Raw genomic sequence first — 755 nt, 5'->3', positions numbered from 1 at the left:
TGAAGGTTTATTTGTTTACTTATGCAATCATTTCTTTTCTCCTCAGATCGGCCACATGGACGGCCTACAATTAGGGGCAGTGATCTCACATAGAGAGAGAGAGAGAGAGAGAGAAGAGAGAGAGAGAGAGAGAGAGAGAGAGAGAGAGAGAGACTAGAAGAAAGGAAATATATGATGAAAAGAATACAATAAATATAGCAAGGAAAAAAGAAAAAGAAACACACAAGAATATAAGAAAGATAGGATGAAAGAAATAAAAGATTTACCAACTATTATAGCAAAAAGAAAGAAAGACAAGAGAGAAAAGGAAATAAATAAATAAAAGAAAGAAAGATGTGAAGAAAGATGGAGAGAAAGAGAAGACATGGGGTAGAAAGAACGAAAAATAGAAAAGTAAACGAAAACGAAAATAAAAATAGCAACGAAAGAAAGAAGGAAAGAACAAACCAAAAGAGAAAAGGAAGGAAGAGAAGAAAGAGATGACAGGAAATGGAGGAGAGCGAAGAGAGAAGCACAGACAGGAGAGCGTTGACGAGCAGTACAGAGAGCTGTGCATCGCGAGACAAAATGGGGCGTTTGGGGGGGGGGGGGGGGGGAGAATGGAGAGAGAAAGAGAGAGAGAGAGAGAGAGTGTGAGAGAGTGAGAGAGAGAGAGATCGACGCAGAGTGTGAATGCTGGAGGGGAGCGTGACGTGGGGAAAAACAAGGTGAGATGAGAGCGGACGAGAAGCGTCAGGATGAAGGGAGGAGGGAGG

The sequence above is a fragment of the Micromesistius poutassou genome (assembly GCF_964030765.1).
Source record: "Micromesistius poutassou genome assembly, chromosome: 18".
Taxonomy (NCBI): Eukaryota; Metazoa; Chordata; class Actinopteri; order Gadiformes; family Gadidae; genus Micromesistius; species Micromesistius poutassou.
This window is presented reverse-complemented; position numbering follows the sequence as displayed.